The sequence below is a fragment of the Lonchura striata genome, chromosome 5 (assembly GCF_050655825.1).
Source record: "Lonchura striata isolate lonStrDom1 chromosome 5, ASM5065582v1, whole genome shotgun sequence".
NCBI lineage: Eukaryota > Metazoa > Chordata > Aves > Passeriformes > Estrildidae > Lonchura > Lonchura striata.
The window spans coordinates 45392893-45409224 of NC_140707.1; the positions used below are offsets into that span (position 1 = coordinate 45392893).

The window sequence follows — 16332 nt, forward strand, 5'->3', positions numbered from 1 at the left end:
CAGAAGTGAAAAGATTCAATAAACTTGTTATGTAATAGCAGTTTGCTCAGGAAGTCGATCAATATTTCATCTACTCAAAACTGGCCAAATTCTGTTGTGTCATAAAATGAATTTACTTAAGCTTGGGCAGATTTCTGAAACTAGTATTTAGAATCTGTAAAATTTATAAAAATAGATACATATTTTGCTATATAACACAGTAATTCCTGTATTAACAACTCCTACTAAAAGCAAAAAAGTACAGGAAAAAAGTTAAAGGAAATACTGCACTGCTCAATAAAACATATATATAATGTTATATCAAGTACAAGTACAAATTTAAAACATTTAAAAAATTAAAAAGGCTCTCTGTTGTCCCTGACCAATAGTGAAAAGCAGGTAGATATATGAGAAATCTGCTAATCCAACCTTTTCCAAGCCAAACAACAGAGATACTAAAATGCCAGGAATTTTTCAATATACCAAGTGAGTTTCAGAACAGGCATATTATTTTTTCACTTCCTTTTCCAATACCTGTCAAGGTAATGCCAGCAGGTAGGTAAAAAAAATATAAAGACTGCAAAACTACTTCACAATACACTGTGCAAATTTTTATTTATCAACTAAAACCTGGTGCATTAGTAGAAAAAAGGTTACACTGCATGGAAGAGTTTCTAAAATTTGTGAAAGTCTTTCAACTTTGAAGGGAAAAAGAGCAAAATTCCTAAGTCCTCAAATGACATAATAAATTACTAATCATAAAAACAAAAGATTTAAGAATGAAATTATTATCTATTTTAATTCTACTTGGTATGTAAAGCAATTGAGTTTGATTTTTCAACTTCTACAGGCATCAAACAGCATGAAATCTTCACCCCTTACTACACTAATAACTAACATGTCAAAAGAATAACTGGTCTACCCTATAAAATAATCAGGGCAGTTTAATATCTTGAGCGGTGCTAAAGTAGGTACAAAACTCTAAGATTGCTCTTCTGCAATAACTTCTCAGGAAAAAGAAATGCAACCAACATTTCAACTGAGCTAATAGTGAGTTTTAAATGAAAGACACAGAACTTTACAACACGGAGATTAATTATTAGATTTCCAAATGTACTCAGCCCACAGCCTTTACCTTAAACAACTGATAGATAACAAGCTACAACCTGACTGAATTACCCTCCCAGACTATTGTCAACAACTGTTAAAGAGCTCCAGGTTGCTCCTCATTCTTGGACCCAAGTATCAAGGTCCTGTTCAGCTGGGTCTAGGTGGCTCCTCTGGAACAGGGTGGGCTTTCAAAGGTCCCTTTCAACCTCAATCACCCTGTGAAGTAAAAATTTTATGTCTATGTTTTTAAATTTTGAACTTCCTTTTCAATTTAGCCTGGGGAGTAGGTAAAGAAAATATTACAGAATACTCACTTAGAAGTACAGATAATTTAAATTTACTAAAATAGAAGAGGATAAACAACAAATTCATGAAGTAAACATTAAAAATGTTACCTAAGTAAAACAAACTAAAAATTACAATTTCTAAATACCAGTTCAGTGAAAATATTATCTTTACCTTTTCAGTGCTAAGTTTTAATTTTTTAAAATTAAAAAAGTGACATTAGCACTCATAAACCTTCTCATCTGGTATAAGAAAAGGAAAAAGATATCTCAAAATGGTCAAGAAATAAAGAATTTCAGAAAGAAAGGTTGTGCAATTCATTTCTATAGCAATACAAACTTAAGAAAAATTCTCCCAAGACTTTGCCAAAGAAATAGAAGCATTCTTCATGATGTGGTATAGCTTCATCCTATAGCAACCAAAACAATGTTTTATTCGAGATATTACAGAAAATGTTCTGTTTTCATATTCTTTCCTCTGCTACTCAAACTTGTGGTTTTATACAGAAATCTTCATTTGCTTGGAAACCACATTGTATGATATATCACATTGTATAAGATACGCAGCAGTATTTATATTTTTATATGCAAAAGTAAAAAATTTAGTTTGCCACCAAATGTCTGATCACTCATCCATCAAGCATGTTCTGTTAAGAACGGCAAGAAACTCAAAGACTTCTCTAGAAAGTCATGACATACTGAAACAGTGAAATTTTACTAGACTTTTAGAAGAGTATTTATCTCCCATGGATGTTTTTTTAGAAAGCAGAACAGTGATGAAATCTTATCAGTACAGTCTTTACATGGCACCATTACTTGCAACATATTTTTAATTGTTGTATCTGAGAACCAAAGATACTATGACTGCAAATGTACAGTCAGTCACAGTACTGAAGACTAGACTAAAAGAATAGAAATATTTTAGTATTACGAAAAGACTACATAGAAACAGGGCAAAAGACTTCTTACTGATTATCACAACACTGAAATGTTTTCAGCTATACATTTTTGACCTTCTTCATATGAAAAAAATATTTACATACATTAAATATATATATCATGTCCATATCTATCCATATCTGTTATTTGGTAGACACAGTACACCTTCTTTGCAAATCTGACAGATGGGGAGGAGTGGGGTAAATAATGCATCCAATTATGACAACAACTCTGGAATTGTCTGAGGTTCTTTTTTAAAATATATTTCCATTTCAGGTACTTAGCAATGAAATAAAAATTCATATCTCACTGAATACCTGTAACAACTTTGCAGGGTTTTCAAATTATTCACTTCCTGAAAAATTGTTTGCACTACACAAGTACAAGACCCACAAGTACAGAGCAGAAAGGTAAAAGGGATATATAACACTTTACTGTCTCATATGACAAAACAAACTGACTACATACTAAACAGGCACAAAACTATTTATTTCATAGGGAGCACACCAGCACAGTAAGAAAAGATGTGTGGGAAAGAGGAAGCTTGAGGAAGGTTTTCAGTGTCCACAGAGAACACTTAATATCTACCAGATAAACTTTGTCAAGACCCCAATTCTTTTCCATGACTTTTAAATATATGTAACTTTCATGTAGTTTCAAAAATAGCAATGAAAAAAAAAGCACTTGTCAAGCCTCCCTTTGCCAAAGAGTTAAACTAAATGCATGATCATGAAGCATCTGGAACAACATCAGATACAACCTCAAGCTACAAGAAAAAGCAATGGGAAAAGGCTGCTTGTAAAAATAATACTGAATTCAGAAGTACATCTTTGGTTGTAGGACTAGAAATAATCGATACTCCACTTATTTCACTGGGGAAATTGCTTTGCTGACTTAGTTCACTAAAACCAAAATGACAGCCCAAAAAGCAAAAACCAAACACATATTTTAAACTTGTAGTGACCAAATATTTACATCTATAATCTAATAATGTGGGTTTACTTGCTTCTAGGCTCAGTAGCAGGCAGTGGTAAACAAGACAACCTTTCTGCTGTCATCCTGAGATTCTGCAAAATAACTTAAACTTCTATTTTAAAATCTCTGCTAAGATTCAGGTTGTGAAAGAAAAAGAAAACCCAGATTAAACAGAAAGTAAATTGCTTTAACTTAAGGATCTCATCTTGAGAATTTAAGGATCTCATCTTGAGACTGCATAGATTTTAAGACTTGCGCTCTGAATGCACCTTGCAAAACAAGTATCAGATTATACTAATTCTGCTGAAGTCCCCAATTAGCAAAATAAATTGTATACTTTAAAAGTCGACCCCAAAAAAAATACCAACAAGCCAACCAAACCTTTTTCTAATTACTATGTAGAAAAGAATTTCAATTTTTAGGAAGCAAACAACCTAACAGAAGTCACATTAGAGGAAAATGACCTTGCAATAGAGTTGGAGTCAGATGCCCAAATCGGGCTCTAACAAATCAGATTTAAAATTAAGGAGTCCTTGCAATACTGAGGACAAATCATAAAAGATGGTCATAATTTGAAACAGGTAGTTCTCATGCTCAAGAAATACCTAAAGAACATTAAGAGCTTCTTTCTACACTTAACTGTTTTCTATGCAACAAACATTTCTTGACTTTGTATTATACTGGCCTGCCATAAAACAACTGAGGGTGGAAAATGACTTATCAATAAAATCTTTATATGGCACCATTAGTCACAACATGTTTTATTATTGTTGTATTGAGGGTTAATAATCAAAGAATAACATTACATCTTCAAGACATCCCCTATATTTTTGAATCTAGAAAATTTATTCTCATCAACACACAAATTCTGAAATCTGCGGGAAAAAGCTGCCAAAGGGATAGCTTGTCTGTGACAGAAAATGATGAAAATGTTTTATTATCAAGCTAGAAGATTATTCAGTCATTGACTACCATAAATTTTTCTGGGGAAAAAAAAAAAAAAACCAAATCAAAAAGAAAACAGACAAAACAAAACAAAACAAAAAAAAAACCCAACAAAAAAAAACCCTTTAAAAACCCAAAATGAAAAAACACCAACCAACCAAAACCAAAAAAATTTCCTACACTTCCACTATAAATACAAATACTTTTAGGACAATTCCTTACATTTTCAATATCAAATTACTGTATAGTAGATACAAACTTTCTCTCCTCTTGCATTAATGGAAATGGAAGGAGGGAGGCCAAGATATATAAAATTATGAAATTATCTGAAGTGTTTTATTGCACTACATAAAGGTGATTACATTTACCACAGTTCTAAACATGAAAAGACAAATACATACAGGCCAAATAAAAATGAGAAAAGTTAATGCTGATAACCTTGAATATATTTTTAGTATTTTATATACAGTTTGATTGTGCCAAGACTTATAAACAGGTATATAGAAGTTTGCTAACTAATTTTAAAATAGGACCATAAAAGAACTTGTAAAAAAATTGGAAGTAACATTCTCACATTCTCACTATTGGCCACCCACAAATGAGCTGTTTTCCCATTCTACTTCTTTCTAAAAAGTATAATCTAAAAAAAAAAAAAAAAAAAAAAAAAACAAGATAAAATTATTTAGCATCACTGACATTTTAACCAGTAAATCAAACATGCTGCTAACAGTTAAAATCTAGCACACAGGCTGTGCCAGATATAAATCTAGCTGCGTAACTAGCTACACTTGCTTTTAACACATACAGGCAGCATTTCCAGTTGCTAGGATATTATGTAGTATATTAAGTTACATGTAAACATCCTCACAGAGTTGATATACAGAGCTTGTCATAACATTCAGGGAGAGTAAAACCTCTGAACATACCACTACGTTCAGAAAATAATTCTGTGTAAGAGTTTGACTTATTCAATATCCCCTTTTAGAACCTCCAAATGTGAAAGAAAAAAAACAAAAACAAACAAACCACCAAACCAAACAACAATACCAATCTGTGCTTAAAATAAAGCATTAGATAAGAGAACCTCCTATTCAGGCAGACAGCGATTTTCCTTTTACTTCCCCTCTGTTGATGACTGTCCTTTGTATGACTTTTCCCTGAAGATGTAACACAGATACAAATCTGTCACCACAATTAAATCAAACTGATCACCTGATTTTCTACTGAAGACCAGTACAGATTATTTTCAGTTCATCTTATCCATTTCTGAAAACACATAGCTTTTCAGAGTAATATCTAGATTTCCTTATGTAGGTAAGATATATTTGGACTCCCCTCATAGACAAGACCTAAACCCTACAAGATTATATTTTCATTTTTTAATTCATTTTTAGGGTTTTAGAATTATGAGATTGAGTCTTGCTTTACCACCTCCTCAATTAACCAGGACTCCCAAATTATATTCTAATTACTTGAATTAAAAACTTATGTGTTTCTCTATAACCTGTACTAGAAACAGCAAGAAAGCTCTTAAAATTCCCATGAAGCAGTAGTCAGGTCCTCTGATTATTCAGCCTCAATCCATTTATTTTGTTTAAACTCTACAAATGGAAGCATCATATCCAGAGAAACTTGAGACACTCAGTGATGTGCTTGAGCTCCTAAACCAACCAACTATCTCGGTGTATCTCAGTTTCATTTAAGGGTTGGGCCAGATGCTCACTCTAATTAGTCCATTTTCCACCCTCCATAAACAAATTCCCTCAAAGGCCAAATGGGACTATGACCAATCCAATCAGGTTTTCCAATGCATCTAATCAAGTAACCAAAAACCCAGAATGTTTTCCGAGTTGTACATTTTACACATAGCTATGTCACGCATACAAACACTCTGCACTATAATATAAAGTTCTAAAAGCAGGTTAGTGCACATCAATCTGCTTAAATCTTGGTCATTTAGAGCTGAGAATACTTTCTAGTAGTTGATGAATACCATTTGACCCTTCTGATGCAAGTGTCTAGCTAATACACTACAACAGTGAAGCTGAAGAATTATTATGTTCTCAGACATTCATCAGCATCTACGCAACCTCTTAATCTGATAGCTGCACTTAATCTTACCAATATATGTCAGTAGCAACATAAAAGTTCCACAATAGATTACATTTGTTCACAAACAATTTCTATTTTACTTTTACCTGGATTTACACTACAGTGGAGTACAAACCTGAAACATAATACTCCATAAAAATACAAATGTCTTTATGAGTCCTCATTGTTCAGTATGAATATAATCTCCCGAAACAGTTACAGTCCAGTAATTAAGTTGACTAACTATGCAGCTTTCTTGAACTCCATAAGAAGAGACAGAACATGTCTACCACAGCGTGGCAACAAATCCATACCTGGATTCTATACTTAGAAGACACCATCTCAATTATTCAAGGGGTAAGCAACTTACCTGTGTGATGCAATGACAGAGTATGAGGAGTGTTTAAAATGTTACTTAAAAAGCTGGTTTTCAAGTGAGAGGAAGAGAAATAACAGCTTACCTGAAAAGTGAAATATATTCAAATGCAAGTATATTCAAAGGAAATAACCCTCATGTAAGTCTAGCAGACAAGGGGAAAAAACCCAGAAACCCAACCCCACACACTTAGTGCTTTTACATGCCCACTTCTACAACTGATTTCTTATTGAACATCATTCAGTAACTTCAGCTGAAAACTAAATTATATTGGACTAGAAACTTCAAACTTCATAAAATTTAGAAAAATGTGCTTTAGTATGGCTGTAGCCATTGATGGAAAGCAATTATTGTTGATACTAATATGTAACACTGTGTTGATACTCACTTAAATATCTCTACATTTTAATCAAATATCCATTCTAATTACATTAGCACCATTACATGACATTCACACATTAAAACCCTAGTTTGATACATTTTCATTCACATGCACTCACATGAAAAAGAATATTCAAAAGCAAGTATAACATCTTTTCTATTTTATTACAGAAAAAAAAAAAGCATTTTTTACATTAAAGATATTTATCTTTCTTTAATGGATTTTTTAAAAAACCATTGTGACAAAATAAAAAATGTATCTTTATTGTAGTAATTCTTTAAATGAAAGTCAAGATAAATTGTCTGTTCAATTGTTATTCCAACTCCAATGCTCATTCATACAAGTTCATGAACCATACAATATTTCCTTTGTTCTATATGTCTACATTATACTTTGTGAATACATTGCATTATCACCCAATTTAAAAATAATAAGACTGTCTAACACATTTAATCAGGGGCAGTATGATACAAATTTCCATAGCTTTACACTTTCACTTAATTATTTACACTGAACTCTTGCTTAGCCCATAAAGAATAGTCATACAAATTATAAACAAATTAAAATGTAAAGGAATCCAAAAGAAATTTTAATAGTTACATGATATTTACTCCAATGAGTGTTTCTGATAAGGAAGTGAAAAGATGTCAAGTTCTAAAGAAAACTTATTTTATCAAGCCTTACCACTTTTGGTTGAAACAGACAAGAGCTGTAGTCCTAAAGTACAAAAAGACAACATAATGGTCTTACACAACTGAATTGAATTGAACACTATAATATCCAGGACAAGTGTCAACATAATAAAGAAAAAAAGCTACTACTGTTTTCCCCAACATATATATCAGTCATTAAACAACAAAAAAAAAACCACCAAAAAACAACTATGAAGAAAATTTCAATATTCTGTCTGCAGAAGCAGTTATCAATAAGGCATAAAGACCCTGATGGTTTTTTGTTCTACTTAAAAACATTGTCAGACTTATGACACAGTAGCCACAAAAAAAAAAAAAAAAAAAAAAAAAACCTTTAAACATTTCTACAGACACAAGAGTTTTGATCTCAGGTACTTAAATCAATTAAGATGGTTAGCCAGGAGCTTAGAGAATGTTAGAGCAGGGCTCTTAAAGTTATTACCATCACCATCAGCACTAATAGGAATAGTCTTTAGGATATATATTTTTTTTTCAGGAATATGGATCACTGAATGACAAGTTTTTAAAATAATCTAAAAATCAAAGACATGATTCCTTAGTTCATGCAAAAAAAAAAAAAAAAAAAAGAAAAAAAAAAAGATAAACAAACCAGATTTCTTTAGCCCTATATGCTAGTTTCTGATCCACTACTCCTCAGAAGTAAGCTTACCAGCAAAGTACTTTCAGACAGAACATCTTGCACGATTTGTTACAAAGTTGAAATCATTCACCACCGCCTAAGAAAGTAAATTGCAAAATGTTTCTCTGAAAATAACCATTTATTTTATTCTTCCTACTGAAACAGGGCAGGCAAGAGGGAAAGCAACAATGAAAGTATGTTCAAGGGTGGGGAGGTAGAAGTTGGGGAAAAAAAAAAGGGAAGACTGTGTTCCTTGAGTGTCTGATTTGACTTCTTAAGATCTATTTTACATAAGTGTTTAACACTCATCATTTAAAATTGTTAATGAAAGCTATGGTTTGAATATATTTTGTGTTACATGAGACTAAATGCAAAATACTTAAAAAATGATTTTGCAAATAACACAAACATCACACTGAAAATTTACAGATACTTTTGATGTGAATCCCTCTGTGCCTAATTTTTCTGTCTATTAAATGATAATATTAATGCTTCAACCCTACCAAATGATTCAAGTTGTGTTTGTAGCTCAGATACTCCATGAGGACCAAGAGGAGATTAACAATCCTGTTTTCAAGCACAAAAAAGACATGCAGTAACACGAAGACAGTAATTCATGCAGCTGCTTGCTTCCTAGCAATGAAACAGTATATATTGATTAGGTGATCATCAGATGATCATTCTTTATATGAAGATGTTGGAATCCTGTGTTTATAGCAGTACATGTTCATCCATTCAATGCATTTTTCATTATGATTGTATGAAGGCAGTGTTGACATTTCCTAATTTCAAAGTTCTGTTTATGCAGCTTTTCTAGACACTTATAATATGTTGTCTTTTTATCTTTCTTTAAGACAGAAACATATGTAACATTGGTAGAATTCTGTGCACAGGTATCTATCCAAAAAAACAGAAATATGGTAAGTCAGGACTCAAGTTATGCAATAAAGAACTCACTGCTTTCAACAAACAATGAGAAATTGTGCTTCTTATAAGAAGTGAAAATTTATTTTTACTCTAGTTCTAGAAAATAACTTTTAGGAAGTTTGGTTTGAATTTTTTAAACATGAAAAGAAATTTTAACTTTCACAGTAAATTCTGAGCTCTGTCCTTTGGTTGTTAATATATCCAGACTACAGTACATATTCTGGTAATAGTCTCAAAAAAATAAAATTTTTCATCACATTTACATATGTATCTTCCAGTGAATGTTGTGTGCTGTACTAGCTCCTGACAGGATAAAAAAGAATTACCTACATTAAGTTTGCCTGGTATGTGGCAGATTTAATTTATGATGACTTAAATAACCTACAAGCAGTTTTACTTGAAATGTATTTCTTGTCATATAAATTTATCAAAGCATTTATATTTTGCTAATATATTCTGATTTTCACAGAGATTCGTTCACATATAACCCATTCAATCCTCCTGCTTGATCCGGCAGGAAAGACATCATGCTAAATTTAGGTTATTACAATCATTTCTATGGTAACAGATGGATGTGAAACACAGGATTATGATTTCACTGCACGACTCTGCAGAAAGAAATCAGATGGTGGAAGAAGAAAGATCAAATTCAAAATATCTGCAGCTGTAGCAGGGAAGCACACGATCACTGAGAAATGGAACTGTCCTTTTTATAAGAAATACTTTTTTTTTTTTCAACATCACAATAGGTAAATCTTCCCCTAACAAATACCTTCATCGTTGACTTTTTCCATAAGCATTTTCTTCAAACCAGTATCTCTATTCTGACATAATTAAGAGAAAATAATGCTTAAAAATATAGGTTACATGCAATATTATAAATAGATTAGAATCTATTTAGAATCTCCAGAGGTTAAAATGCAGAAAAACTAAAAATATGAAATTCTAATAGAAATGCATTCCATATAAAAAAAAGGGCTAAAAAGGAGAGCATATTTCAGCCAATATAAACCAGGAGAAAACAGGGTTTTTTAAAATTTTTCTTGGTTTTTTTGCAGATTATACTCTATGATGTATACAATAGCTACATGCTAGACATGCACATCAAATTATATTTAAGGACCAGAAAAATCACTAAATTAATACAGCATGTTATTGCTATTTTCTTTAGTATTTAATCTTAAATCCAAACAAGTTTGTTTATAGAAAACAAAATATGGGTGTTTATTATATTTTTATAAGCAATACTTATTACGAAAAGTAATCATCAAGCACAGAGACTAAAAACAGCCGCTCGTAGAACCTGCCTTAAAAATACTACAGGCCTATACAAAATTACTTATTAGATGGTGTCTGAAATATCTTCTATACTTAATCAAGATTCTTAATGATTCAGCAGTGAAAAGCTTTTGCAAAAGGCAGAACTATATTTAGCACTTCTGGGTTAGCTGGACAGAGATTACCTAAATACAGAACAACCATGAAGAACCCTATGGCTAATAATGGTTCCTGAGTGAAATAATTACTGTGATAACATACTCAAAGCAGAAATTTGGCTATAAATGATATGCTATTTAAAATTAGTAAATGCCATAGATGTTAAAGTGATTTTTATTTATATCTTGCAGCAACAAGATATTTACAACCAAAAAGAAATACCTTAATTTTTCTTCTCTGATTTTAGTTTGCTTGAAGATCTAGACAAAATTTAATCTAAAAAAAAATTATTCTTTAATAAACGTGAGGATATATATTGAAGTATTTAATAAAAAATAATACCACTGGATGCTGAAGCTGAATATGGCTCAAGAAATCTTACTTGCATTTGCGATGCTTAAGACCCATGAAAGTGATGGTAAAACTCAACATTGAGGACTTTGCTTCACTGAAACAGTTTAAGGGTTTTTTCCCTCTACTGGCAAAGAGCTGCCAATTTTCACAAAACACAGAAGATCTTAAAAATATTAAATATATCTTTAAAAAATCCTTCTGGTGGTTGAAATGAGCAAACAGGTCAAAAGAGACCAGAAAGGGCACACCACAGCCTCATAAACCTCATTTGCCTAAGGAAAGTAGGCTTAACAAACAACAAACAAACCTAAAAAAAACCTTACTAAGAGCAGAAGGGATATGTCTGACACAATTCTCCAAATTAGAAATTCAGGTCTTGGCTATCCCAGTATTCTCATAGGATTCTATGAAAGACTGCAACACTAATAAAATTAGGACAGGAATGACCAAATAAAAACTGATATGGAAAACTTTTTTCTTTTTAATTCAGAACACTAGACCATTTAAAACTTTGTTCTTTTTTTAATTTGCAATTAACCTAAATACATTTTAAATACTCCTTACCCCTATGGGAAGAAAAGTTCTCTTCGTAAAAGATGTTACAGCATAAACCATTCATTTAAGAACTTAGAACACAAATCACATGTTTTTCCCTTTTAAGAACTTTCTGAAAACTTATATTTTAAAAAAAGCCATATATTAAATGTTTGAAAATATCAAAGTTATTAAAAAGAAACATGTCATGACTTTTGGGAGTAGGGCATGAGGTGAGGAGGGAGAAGGTTGCTGCTTTCTTATACAAGGGTACACCACATTCCCCTCCAACAGCTCCCTTTGCTCATTCTCAGAGCAGGACTTCCTTTTGTAAATTCTGATAATCCTTGACAAATGGTTTGAAGCAAACAGCTTAAGTGAAGATACACACAAGTAGTAAACTAATGGTCTGACTAAAGTACTGCTATTTTCCTGGCCATAAAGCTGGGCCAACCATCATGAAATCTGTGATGTAACTCAGAACTGAAACAGCAACATTTGGCCAAGTGTTAATATCTTTAGTATCTGCAACTGTACTACTTCATTAACAACACATTTAAAATCTAAAAACAATCTGTTTTCATAAAGAGACTCCAAGTACAATTAATCAACAGTGGAATGCAATGATCATAACCAAACTGTGTCAACATTTCCAAGTCAAATCCATTCAAACTTGCAATGAATGCTTGTTAGGAAGCTCAAAAAATCTTCTGAACGAAGAATTCACAAAAAGCCACCAGCAATGGTAAGCAGCTGAGTATTTTATTGCAATGAATAAAGGGATCTAGGGGACTTTGCAGGACTGAACTTGTCATCCACGAGCTTCTCTTCTGGGGTGCAAATGACCAGATCTTATGAGATAGTTAAAGGCTTGGGCTTATCTGATGCAGGGCTTTGCCATTTTTATATAGCACTGGCAGTACTCAGACCACCCACAATCTGGCCACCTAGAAAAGACATTTGACACACTAGAAAGCATTGAATTATCTGAAAAGAAAAAGTTAAGAAGCTGTTGCTAGTAAAGCACACCTGGTTGGAGCCAAAATAATTTTAATTTTTGAATAGGAACAAACTAATGAACAGTGAAATTAAAAGAATATTTAATGTTTGAGGATTTTCCAGAATTATTTAGAGCGTCTTAATAAGCAAGGAGCTGTCCGTAAAAATACGTACACAATCTGAAAGGCAGGTCAAGGACATTGCATAGGCACAGGGCCAGGATACAGAAGGTGCTAAAAAGAGCAGACCAGTCGATCTGACGACCAGAATAAGAGACCCCTGCAATTCAGTATACCAGAATAATCTTCACTGGATGGTTAAGTTTGAATTAGTACACATGGTAAAAGCTATCTATGAAAGCAAAGAATAAACTTCTGTGCAGAGAGATAGGCAAAAACATTTAATATAAAACTGAATAGAAGTTGAAACCTATTCAAATCCCAACCTCTGTGTTTCCCTTTTGAGTGCATCAGAACAATCTATTGCAGACAAAACACTAAAATGGACTTTTGCAGTTACAAACAAATACTGATTCTAACTGTTGAAATTCTACAAAGAGCTAATAAGAATATTTCAATATGTACCAGAAAGTAATGTTTAGAGAGGGTTTCCCAAGGTATGAATGCTTTTTCCAGTTATCTCCTCATTCCATACACATATATATGTATAAATGTATGTTTGTGTATATATATATTTGGGTTTTTTTAAAACAACAACTTCCTATATTGATGGTTTAACATTTATAGACTTTTCGAGTGTTTCATTTGGTAAACCACACAATTGTGATGAGAAAAATGTTTGACTCATTAATTAAAATAGTGCACCATCATCTAGCTGTCAGCATAGGAAAACCAGAGATGTCTCAACATATTACACTGACAGTGAAGAAAGAAACCAAGGCAGAGAAAGGATAACAAATTTCTTTGATTTTACTAGAAAAATCAACTGCCATTTAACGAAATATTTCACAGAATTTAAGTATAACTCCAATACATCCCTGTAAATAACACACTTGAGAAACTAATTTTAAATGCATACTATTAGATGTTCAGAGCTGATTCTGCTGCAAATTACATTAAACTTAAATTGGAAATAAGGTATTTCCTGAGCTACCCTCCTTAAATTTATTACCTTTTTATCTTTCAGTAGTAATGGTTATACAAGAAAATATCTATGGGGTTCGAGTTAAAAAAAAAAAAAAATTCTTAAACAACTAAACCCCACTCTAACAGATTTGGATTTAAATTACTGAGGATCAATTTTTTTGCAAATAACCACATTTAAATTCCTGAACAAGGTATGCTGGTCAAAAGAGCCTTTTTTATTTTAAGGGCATAGTAAAATATGAATAGCATTATACAAGTCATGGAGCTAGAGGGAAGACCAAGAAACCCAAAGCTAAAAGCTTTTCATTTTTGTGGTTCCAAAAGACTGCTATTGAAAAATGAACATATCCAGTTAACCAAAAATACAAATATCTTAAAACCACAGGTATTTAGAGAAAACATATTTTAAGCCACATATTAAATGCTATTTCCCTAGGAAACTGTAAATTATAGTTAGTGGTACATTTAAATTTTAAAAGAAAACCAAATGTACATGAACAAGTCTATCTCTGTGATCTCAGGAAGCCACAACTACCACAACCATTTTTCATCTGTTATTAAAGATAGCCTCACTAGTATAAGAGATTTGTTTCACACACAAGCCAGATTTGTTGTCACATTACAATAAACAATGTGGGAAAAAACTCAATGTGGCATTTTTCTGCACAAGAGAAAACAAACAAACTAAAAACCCCAACACTTCCATGGAACCAAAAGCATACATTTGTTTCCAATTTAATTTGAAGCATCAGAATAATAGCTTGTAAATTTAGAAGTAGTAGGGTTCTTTGGTTGTGGGGGGGAAAAAGCTACAAAACTCAAGTGACTATTCTCCAAATTTGTAGAATCATCAAGTTTTCTACAAATCACTTGATCATTTGACTAAAAATTAACAATAATATTGATGGGTTTCATTTATAATTAAGACAGCCTAACACTCAATATGATTTATAAATAATAGTGCCACTGTCTTCACTTAGCTTTCAGTTTACCAAAGCATTTGGATCTCTGCCTTCAGCTAGTTTGTTTTCTACTTCTCCCAAGTTTCTGCAAAGTTTCAGCAAGTGAATCAGTGACTTCCAATAGAACTATGAGTACATTCAAGTGTGAGAGCTATGCTTTTCACCAGTCCTCCCCCAGCTCACCTGCCTCCAAAATCAAAAGTAGTTAAATCAGAATTATGTGAACAACTTAATTAGTCAAGCGCAGGAATCAAAAGAAAAGTTGACATGAAGAAGCCACAGAATAGTGTGTCAGTACACACACTATTCTCACTGACACTTTCTTGTACCTACTGAGATGGTACCTTAGGTCATGTTTTTAAACATTTGCTGTACCTTCTCCTTCCATTCTTTTTCCTGGTAACTGAACAGTTGTGATAGCTACCAAAACCCAAGAGAATGACACTTGTACATGACTGATTTCAGAGTGGAAGAACTAGACAACACAATCTGACTTTGTGAAGAACCCTGGTAAGGGAACATGACCAACTTTGGTGCCTTAGGGGCCGTAAGGAAGAACTCAAAAATGAGCACTAACTTTGAAAAACTAAATGCCTGAGAATGCTCTCAAATTCAGTTCAGGTTAACTTTTCACAGAGGATCACTTCAGGCACTTTTTGTAAATGTCCAGGTTTAAACAAAAGCACTTACACTGTCGAGCAGCAAATCAAGAAAACATGGTGTCAATCATTCATGAACAATATATGGAACTACAAAAAAAAGCACGTATCCTGAAAGAAGTAATTCTGTGCAAGTTCAAACCGGATATCCAAATTTTATATAAAATTCAGCTACAGTTCTCCCATCATTTCCTCCTCCCCTTCCAAAGTACATAGGAACAGCACATCATACACCTGCAGGATGCTGAATTAATTATTTATTTTACTTTTTGAGTACCTCCTGTCAAAATGAGAATCTGAAGAAAAATCAAAAGCAATTGGCAGCATCCTATTCTGGTCAGGCTTTCTTAAATTATGACTAACTAAAACGTAGTGCAACACAATGCCAACAAAATAAGATATTAACCCTATCCATTCAGTAAATATGTATAATCATGAATGACTTACAAGTCATTAAGTAAATGCTACCAAAAGCATCAAAAATAAATAGTTTTCTCCATTTTTTTCTTTACTGTTAATAGTGCCATTCCTCCATTATCAGAAAATACAAGTTCAAGTGACAATTACTATAAAAAAAATTTTACAATACAAAACCAAAAATTACCTCCATTCAACTTACAGAAAGTTTCTGAAAAACAATAATTTATAAAGGATCAGATGAGAATTCAGTAAAACACACATTTTTAGTTGGCAACATTACACATCATTAAAAATAATCCTCATTAACACAAAATTTCTGTGCTTTGTTTCTTTTATTTATTTGAATCTAGTCTGAGAGACAGATACCTAAAACAGAACTGGCAACAAAAGGAATAGTATCTTGTACTTCAACTTTCTTCTGTTTCAACAAAAGATTTAATTTTGTTTTGTAATAAAAAATGATAATGAAAACCAAGCATTTTTAAAATTATTGTCTCTGTTTCAAGAAAAAAGAAATCAAA

The 16332-nt window shown here is 32.3% G+C and overlaps 1 protein-coding gene and 1 long non-coding RNA gene across 4 annotated transcripts in view; both read right to left on the reverse strand.

Annotated features, from left to right (window-relative positions):
* The window catches only part of NOVA1 (NOVA alternative splicing regulator 1), a 142246-nt gene that overhangs the window by 100148 nt on the left and 25766 nt on the right, over nt 1-16332 (reverse strand). The gene's annotated exons all lie outside the window — the stretch shown is intronic.
* The window catches only part of LOC146767350 (uncharacterized), a 39695-nt gene continuing 23545 nt past the window's right edge, over nt 183-16332 (reverse strand). The window contains exon 3 of the long non-coding RNA XR_014955622.1: nt 183-8510. This is a non-coding gene — a long non-coding RNA (uncharacterized LOC146767350). The remainder of the gene's footprint in view (nt 8511-16332) is intronic.